Below are 8,620 nucleotides of genomic sequence, written 5' to 3'. Positions count from 1 at the left end.
TCTGGATGATGGGGGTCCAGTCTGGATGACAGGGTCCAGTCTGGATGATGGGGTCCAATATAGATGACAGGGGTCCAGTCTGGATGATGGGTCCAGTCTGGATAATGGGGGACCAGAAGGGATGACAGGGCCAAGCATGAGAAGACGTACTGTCAGCATGCAGGGACCCCCCAAAGCGACCGTGTTTGTGATGTCAAACCTCCCGGTGTTTGTAAGCACCCTCACACTGGGATGGGTAAAATTGACCAACCATCTGGCTGTTTGGATGGAATTTACACTTTGCATGTACACATTTTAAGAGTGTCATAAAGACATCTCCCACCTTGCTCAGCTTCCTGGTTTTTATAAACCCAGAACTCTCTTCTGGATCTCAGTTTGGACATTTAACCCCCCTGGGCTGCAAGATTTTTTCCTATCGTCCTCAGGTAGTCAATTAACAGCTCTCTTCTCGTAACTATCGATAGTGTCTTTGTGTTCTGCCTGGTGGTTCTCTGTTCTGGATTTTTAACTTCCCTCTAGTGTTTCTTCCACCGGGAATCTGTTCCTGGAGACAATCCCGCCAGTTTCTGGAAAGGTTTTCCATCCATGGGCATTTTCTGAAGTGCCATCAGATACTGAATCACAGGTATGTGAGGGAGTGGCCCCTTTCAAACACATCTTTCTCTGGTTTCAAGAAAGGGGGTAGGGGAGGCAGGGGACACCAAGGCCATGCCTGATGGGCACTGAGACAAGATGGGGCCAATTGACTCACAGCCAGAACAGCTGGTCTTTGTAGCATAGAATATTCCCTCTGAGTGGGGGGCTGATGTTGGAGCCTCACCTCTTGAACCTTGTCCTCAGGATCGAAACATTGTTTCCTTATCAACTACTCTGTTGGCTTCCGTGGTGCCCCTTATTTCTGATTTTTCTGGTGTTTCAGCCAGGCCTCCCATCTGCTGGCGAGTGCTTTGGGAGGTCTTTGCACATATTAGATCATAGTAGAGAAGCCAACGACGTCGTCCCCGTTGCACACGGGTGGTTCCTTGACCGTGCCTAACTGTTGCCTCCTGGTCTCTTGGAACATGGCAACTTTGTTTCAGCCATCGGGTGTCGCTCTCCTTCCAAAGTGAGTTCCACGTTTTTGGTATCTGAAGCAGAGCTCAATGGAGACATGTGCGTGCACACGCGTGTGCGTGCGTGTGTGTGGGTGTGCATGCGCACGCGTGTAAAGAGAGAGAGAGAGAGATGTCATGACGTGGGGAGCATTGTTTCGTTCATTACTCACCTTCGTGTGTGTGCACAGTGTTGGTCTACGGGGCTGCTTTCTACACCGACTTATTCCCTTTTTGCGCGATTTCCTACCGACAAGCTTTAAAAACGGGTTGTTGAAAAATCTTTTTTCTCACCGTTCTTCCTGCTCTGTGCTTTGAGGCTGGGCCCTGCACACTCCTTTGGTGTGTCCCAGGCCATGGCTTTGGCTTTGGGGGCAGCTCTGGCCTAGGAAACGGGTGGTCTCTTATGTAAGGAGGGAGCCAGACTCGCTCACCGTGCTCATCCGTGCTGAGCCCACAGCTGTGCCACGGAAGACGCCCATTGGGTATTGGCCTCATGAATAGCGAAAGTCAGTGCAGTTGGTATAAAGTAGGAGGAAATCTTTCCCAGGATCCAATGTGCTTCCGTTTCCCTAACACATGGTCTCAGTGGGTCCGTTATGCCTTCCCGGGGACTTAAAGAAACACCCCTCCTGGGGCGCCTGGGGGGCTCCGTCGGTTGAACATCCAACTTCGGCTCAGGTCACGATCTCGCGGTCCGTGAGTTCGAGCCCCACGTCTGGCTCTGGGCTGACGGCTCGGAGCCTGGAGCCTGCTTGGGATTCTGTGTCTCCCCCTCTCTCTCCCCCTCCCCCGCTCACGCTCTGTCTCTCTCTGTCTCAAAAATAAAGCAATATTACAAAACCCCAGCCCTCCTAGTTGATGGCAGTGTCATTTGTGAACGCACCACGGGGACATCCGTCTGGCTGGCTCATGGATTCTTATCCACCTCTTCTGGGGAATTCTCTAGCCCTCTTCTTCCAGGTGGGTCTTCCTGACCGCCGCTTGGGGAATCTCCAGTCAGGCAGGCCGCTTGGGGTTTGATGTGTGGCCACAGTGCTGAGAAATCACTTGTGCACATGCTCTGTTGGCCCTGACTTCCCACACACCTTGTTCTACGGCGTGTTCTTGGTTTCTCTCCTTTCCCGACACTCTGGGCGTGCGCTTCAGCCTTCTTGGCAAATGTTTGACTTCACTTCCGTCTCCAAATTGACAGGGGCCCCCCTCTTGTGTCTCTGGTCAGTGACAGACACAGCCGTGCGGGCCGCGGTCGGCTCGAGAGTCAAGGGCTGGCTGTCTTTGCTACCCTGCGTGCCATTTCTTGGAGAAACAAAGGACCCACGTTATGAGGAGGAGGCCGGCAGGCTGTTTTGCTCAGTCCTTTCCATTCGTTGGAGGATGACTCTGTCATATGAATAATCGTATTATGGAAAACACACCCAGGTAATCCACAGCCAGATTGCAGTGATAAAACACTTTAGGATAGCAATTTGCGTCGCCGAAAGGAAGGCTCTGGGTCAAATATTTTTGCCTAATGAAATTCTAATGATTTATTTTCCCCAATTTAATTTGGCACTTTTCAGAAATCTCCTTAAAGTTACCACATGACCCCATGCCCGCCCCAAAAGCCTTTGCCTTTGGAAATGTATAATGAGAAGCTTAATATCTTTTATTGGGAGGGGAGTTCTCTCTAGTAATAAACGCCTCTGACTGCTTACTTCCCCCGAAGTCTGCTACTTTATTTTTACACCCTATAAGATATTCACTGGAAAGATTTGAAAATATAAAATCCTTCATAGGCATCTCGGGTTATTAATATTACCTCCTTATAAATTCTAGTTTCCCAAGCTGGCATTTATTAAATACCTTAAATATGATTTCACTCTGCAATTCGGATTATGCACAAGCTTCGTGTTTGATTTATTTTTCTTGGCGATTAAAGGTGACCGATGGCAGTTACGAGCTGCTGTTATTTAACATATCTTCTCCCTGTGGCTCCCTGGCTGTCAATTGGCAACTGTAAGAGCGAGAGAAACGTCAGGTTGACAGGGATGTTGGTGTAGAGGCGAGCACACACAGCACAGAATGAGAAGCAAGATGACCCAGTGGGAAGAACGGGGTGGATGGAGAAGAGAGAAATAAAGTTACTCTATGTAGCTTATATCTTCTCTTTTTTTTAATATGAAATTTATTGTCAAATTGGTTTCCATACAACACCCAGTGCTCATCCCAACAGGCGCCCTCCTCGATGCCCATCACCCACTTTCCCCTCCCTCCCACCCCCCGTCAACCCTCAGTTTGTTCTCAGTTTTTAAGAGTCTCTTTTGGTTTGGCTCCCTCCCTCTCTAATGTTGCTTATATTTTCATTACTTATATTTTCATTACTGAAAACAGCTGCGTTTTCTGTCTGGTTCAAGACCATGGGGTCCCGGTCCCATCTGGGAGCAGTGTCCACTCTGGGCTCGGTCATCACCACCATTCCACAGGGGTGAGGAGGAGCGGAGTGCCTTCTCTGGCATTTGGATCTGTGGCCACCTGACCGCGGGCAAGGTGGGGTGCTCAGGTTGTGCACCCAGGACGGGGTTAGTGACGCCAGCCTCCAGAGACCTGCAGAAAAACTGTGGGCAGCTATGGGTGGTGGATAAAAATAGAAAGGAAAAAGCAGAGAGAAGGGGACAGAGAATCCTAAGCAGGCTCCATGCTGACAGCAGAAAGCCCAATGCAGGGCTCGAACCCATGAAATGCGAGATCGTGACCCGAGCCAAAGTCAGACACTTAACCGACTGAGCCACTCAGGCACCCCATGGGTTTTTGGACTTCTTGGCTCTCTTGAATGAAGCTGCTCTGGATATTCAAATCCGAGAGAAAGAGAGAAAGAAAGAAAGAAAGAGTTAATAACAGTAACAGAGTCATAGCTAACAGTAAAGATGGCTTAGACTGATCAAGGTCCTACCAGTGCAAGATGTGACTTTCCCCAAAGCCCATTGGTGCCTCCACAGCTCCTGGGAGATGGTCAGGAACTATTTATAAATTTGTATACGTTTTTAATGAATTTATAAAATTTATTTTTTAGTTTTTAAATTAGATAAAACGATTTAAAAAATAAAAGCTATTTTTATAAGTGTATAAAATGTGTAAATACTTATTAAGTACTCATACGTATGAGTATGTGCATATGTAAATAGATCATCAGACTTTCCTAGTTTTATGAAACACAGAAATGTCCACTCTGTGTGTGTGTGTGTGTGTGTGTGTGTGTGCGTGTGTGTGTTAGAGAAGACAACATTGGCTACAATAACAAACAATCCTAGAGCCACATAATGGCTGCATTAGGATAAAAGGATATTTCTTGCTCCCGTAAAACCAAAGGTAGTCATTGCCAACAATTGTGTGGCTCTCCTCCGCGTGGATGAGTTTTGCCATCTTCTTTTGAATGGTTGTTTATTTATTTTGAGAGAGGGAATGAACACGTGACTGGGGACGGGGCAGAGAGAGACAGAGAGAGAGAGGGAGGGAGAGAATCCCAAGCAGGCTCCACGCTGTCAGCACAGAGCCCGATGCGGGACTTGATCCCGTGAACTGTGAGATCACGACCTGAGCTGAGACCAAGCGCTGGATGTTTAACCCCCTGAGCCACCCAAGCGCCCCTCTGCCGTCTTTGATAACCTTCCAGCTAAGGGTCCAGATGAGTGACCCTTCCAGCAATAACACTACTCTGCAAGGGGGAGAACGCCCGCCATGTTGGCCACCCTGTGTTGTGTCTGTTGAACCGAGGGTCAGGTCAGCTCTTTGCTTGGGTGCCGTCCGTGTTCATCTGCGTGTGTGTGTCTGGGGTGGGGCAGGTAATGCAACAGGACCCCTATTTTTTCAAACTTAAAAATATGTAGTTACCCTTGCGGTTTCCTTGCAGGGATACAAAATTACTCCTTTTTCTTCTTCACTGATCTATATCCAGTCTTGAATATATAGAACATTCACATTAAACAATTGATTATGTTTCTGATTTGTAATATTTTGAGTGTTTATTATAATTATTTTTGTAATAATTATGTTATTATAATTATTTATTATATATTATTTATTATAATTATTTTAAAAACTGAAAGTATACAGGGGCACCTGGGGGGCTCAGTCGGTGGAGCGTCCGACTTCGGCTCAGGTTATGATCCCGCGGTTCGTGGGTTCAAGCCCCGCGTCGGGCTCTGCGCTGACAGCTCAGAGGCTGCAGCCTGCTTCGGATTCTGTATCTCCCTCTCTCTCTGCTCCTCCCGCTCTCTCTCTTTCAAAAATAAACAAGCATTAAACAATTTTTTTAAAGAGTAAAAAATCCTCAGGTGTGGGGTTTTTTGTTAAGTCTAAAATTATCGTATTTTTATTAAGTGAAATCAATAACGTCCGCTCTCCCCGGTAACTGCTGTATCTGACAGGTCTCTGCTTTAATTCACAAGGAATGATAACAGATTGCAAGTCAATGATATTGGCGAATTAGTTGTTTCCTCCTTTGAACTAACACTGAGGGTGCAGTTTCTTTACACGACGGTGAGCAATGCCAACATTCCCCAGTAAATCAGCCAACACGGGCAGACTCTGCTGGCGTGTTCTACTCCAACAGTCGGAGCCTCACTACGTAAAAAGTGCCCATCCCAGACCCTCTGAGCTTGGAGCAGAAAAAGGTAACACCCTGTGCAGCTTCCTGCCTTGTCTTCCCCAGGACCTCGCGGTGCAAATCCTCTTTTCTAGCAGCTTCTCGACTTGTCCGACTACAACCAGCATTGGGTATCGCCAGTGACACTCTCACAGTGTGGACACTCACCCGTGCTTGGTGTGTGGACCCCTGGCCCAGTGAGGAGCTGCTTTAGGACAGGGACGAAGCAGCTGGACATCCTTCTCGTCCAGTCCATGTACAGGACGTTTCCTTTTCTAGAAGCTTCCAGCATGGGACCTTCCAGCATGGGATCAGCTTCCAGGACAGTCGTGAGCTGCACCTGCCTCATCCGGCCGACTTCCTTCCAGCTCTGTGAATCCCTTGTGCGCATCCGACACCCCTAAGAATTCCAACCAATAGGATACCCTGGAAAATGCATTTATTGTAATTTAACAAATATAGCTCTGGAGTACCAGTGAGTTACCTGGAGCCTGGCTGGGGATCCCAAGGAAAAGTTTTCATAAGGGGCGCCTGGGTGGCGCAGTCGGTTAAGCGTCCGACTTCAGCCAGGTCGCGATCTCGCGGTCCGTGAGTTCGAGCCCCGCGTCGGGCTCTGGGCTGATGGCTTAGAGCCTGGAGCCTGTTTCCGATTCTGTGTCTCCGTCTCTCTCTGCCCCTCCCCCATTCATGCTCTGTCTCTCTCTGTCCCAAAAATAAATAAATGTTGAAAAAAAACATTAAAAAAAAAAAAAAAAAGAAAAGTTTTCATAAAAGTTCTCAAGAATGTCTCTCCCCAGGGGAGCCTGGGTGGCTCAGTCGGTTGAGTGTCCGACTTTGGCTCAGGTTGTGATCTCACAGTTTGTGAGTTTGAGCCCCGCGTCGGTCTCACCGCTCTCAGCGCAGAGCCCAATTCGGATCCTCTGCCCCCCCATCTCTGCCCCTCCCCTGCTCACTCTGTCTCTCAAAAATAAGTAAAAACTTAAAAAAAAAAAAAAAAAGAATGTCTCTCCCCAGATATTATTTACTATGGCTCTATAGTTTCAATTTTTTTTTAAATTAATGTTTATTTTTGAGAGAGACAGAGTGTGAGCGGGGCAGGGGCAGAGAAAGAGAGAGACACAGAATCCGAAGCAGGTTCCAGGCTCCGAGCTGCCCGACGCAGGGCTCAAACCCACAAACTGTGAGAGCCTGACCTGAGCCGAAGTCCATCGCTCAAGCAACTGAGCCACCAGGGCGCCCCCTGTTTTTTTTTTTTTAATCTTTTAGACATTACAGTCTTGGCATCAAACCCCTCCACTATACACAGGACCCTAGGGCCGTGGGAGAGTTTCAGGCTGAAACCCACCAGTGTTTCTGTGGCACGTGGAGCTGAGAACACCAGCAGGAGAAAAACGTCTGTGCTTTACTCCCACCGGTTTCCATTCGATAACAAAGGGCACAGGCCTGGATGCTTTTTGCCCGTCACTCTCCCGGGTTAGGGTCACTGTACCTCCGCGTTGGCTTTCCTCCTCGGCTAAGAAACCAAATGCCCAGTCGCTCAACAGATGTCTGCACAGGCTGCTCCTGTTCCAGGCTCATTCGCATGCTCCAGGGCCCCCGGCGCCCCGATTCACCCGCTTCCTTCTCCTCTGATTTAGCTGGACCGTGGGCACAGAAGTGACCCATCCCTGCCTTCCCTTCCGTGAGGCACCACCCTCGGCTGGACCCTGCGCAATCGGCACGGGCCCTCCCTGCACTGGCAATGTTCCTCGTTCATCGGCTCTAATCCCATCTTGAGTTCATCCACCAGCACGTTGACTTTCCTCCGCGTGGGAGACACAGTTGGGGAAGGCCTCTTGGCTCAGACTGCTTCAGAGTTCCCTGACTTCTTGCCACAGTGGTAGTGTTGACCCTCCAACCACGTGGAGGTTAGAAGTGCCAACCCCCCGAATCCCCGCCCGGCACCCTCAAAATCCTCGATAACTTCTGACTCCCCGGAAACGTAACTCCTAAAAGCCTACCGGGAAGCCTTACTGATAACACGGACGGTCAATCAACACACATTTTCCTTGTTCTATGTATTACGTACTGTATTTTTACACTACGGGAAGCTAGAGAAAAGAAAATGTCATTAAAGAAAATCACGAGGAAGAGAAAATACATTAACAGGACTGAACTGCATTTACTACAATAATTGTGTACGAGTCGACCCACGCCGGTCAAACCCAGGTTATTCAAGGATCAGCTGGGTTCAATTCTGCCTTTGTCACAAAAGCAACCAGCAACAATATAGAAACAAATGGGTCTGACCCTGTTCGAATAAAACTTTATTGACAAAAATGGGCCGTGGGCAGAATTCGGCCCCCGGGGCCAGAGTGGCGCAGCTCCAATCAAGGTGAGGGGAAAATTTCATGGCTTGATCTTTGAGCCACAACTGAGGCAGAACCTGCTTAAACTTCCAGGTGCTTCCAAGGCTCCTGAGAGGACCCCACCTGTCGAAGGCAGTTTTCGAGGGTGACATTGGGGAACCATCGCCCCAGGTCAGGGACAAGACACTGGTCTACAAAGGTGCTGGCTGGCCCAGGGCAGTGAGCGTCCTGTTATCCTTTAGAGAATTATGTCACACAAGCACTCTGGATGATTTAACAGAACCCGTGTTAGAACAGCCTGGCTTTTGTAAGTCTTTATTTTGCAGAATTGCCTTTGGATTAAAGAAGAAAGAAAAATATGCATGCATTATTAGCATTTTTTTTTGGGGTAATTCAAAAGCAGACCCCAACTGATGATTTGCTTTAAGTCAGAGGAATAACATGCCTAAAAGTTTGTATACATTTCGATGAGATAATTATTACCATTGCTTTGAGCCAACTGACTCTTCTTACAGAAACACAGTATAAAGTGTGTGGTTATTTTTTTTTTTTTTAAT

Source organism: Leopardus geoffroyi, chromosome D3, assembly GCF_018350155.1.
Source record: "Leopardus geoffroyi isolate Oge1 chromosome D3, O.geoffroyi_Oge1_pat1.0, whole genome shotgun sequence".
Lineage (NCBI taxonomy): Eukaryota > Metazoa > Chordata > Mammalia > Carnivora > Felidae > Leopardus > Leopardus geoffroyi.
Note: the sequence above shows the minus strand (reverse complement) of the source record.